The following is a 1,162-nucleotide window of genomic DNA, read 5'->3' as shown; positions in this document are numbered from 1 at the left end:
TCTTAACGTGTAGTGAAATTTCACTACGCGTTTCATTACTGTTATCGATGCGCCTGTCGCTAGACGCACCGTCATCCTCGTTGGAGGGATATAGCGCTCAACATATTTGAGCCTACGACCCTCTAGTGACTGGCGACGAATAAAGTTATTTGACGCCCCACCATCCAATAGGGCTCTGAGTGACAAATTATTTGTCACTTTTAACTTCAAGGTGATGAGGGATACCTCATCGCCAGGTGCAGAGACACATAATGATTGTGTGTCTGGAGCAACTTTAGTCAAGAGATTTCCAAATTCCTTTGAGGTTGCTGGATCTGTAGGAAGTTACGCTCCTACTAACCCGACCTTTTTTGACGTTCCCTTCGCTGTTGCGATTTCGCAACAACGCCGGACCCGCAACCGTTGCCCTTTTTGGCATTCGGTCCATAATTACGTTCAGTACCTCTCGGTACTGGGCGTGGAGCAATGCACTCATGAGCGTAATGTCCCAACTTTTAACAGCAATTGCATTTCTGCAATCGCTTGTTGTTCGAAAAGCGAGATTTCTCGCTTTCGACATAACAGAGGTCCATAGGTTCTGGATCACAGTTCGTGTCGTCTTAGAGGACGATATGAGGACGAGCTAGCTTGAGCCTGTCTCAAGCTAAAGTCCTCCTGTTCCGCAACAGATATTGCTTCTTCAAGCTTATCCAGTTCCAAGCGGAATAGGTGGGTCTTTACGGGACCATCAGTAAGACCTTGCATGAACACCGTAATCAACGTGAGTTCATAAACTGACCTAGAAAGGCACGGAACGCTTTAAGATCAAAAAGGGAATTAAAAATTTATTTATACTATTAAAATCAAAAACACTCCGATAGGTTATATGTCACTCCCATTGTTGGCGTGCACGTCGTAGTGCGGCCACGCTCTACTTAGACACACACCCTAACACAGCGAGGAAGCGGTTTAACCAGCTTCTCTTGCGCGCAATGAGGTAGTTGTGGTGGGCGCGTTAGCGACCTCACCTAACCAATTTACCGATTGCCCAAGAGACTGTGAAATCAATGCCTGCGGACAAGCTATACCGGCATTGGCTACGCTATGATTGGTGAATTTGTCCCAATGATCGGTTTAAAAATAGATTGAAGTCACCGTGAAAGAGCAATATTAAGGTGTTTTG

This window comes from Bremia lactucae, linkage group LG11, assembly GCF_004359215.1.
Source record: "Bremia lactucae strain SF5 linkage group LG11, whole genome shotgun sequence".
Lineage (NCBI taxonomy): Eukaryota > Oomycota > Peronosporomycetes > Peronosporales > Peronosporaceae > Bremia > Bremia lactucae.
The sequence above is the reverse complement of the archived record's forward strand: the minus strand, read 5'-3'. Positions refer to the sequence as shown.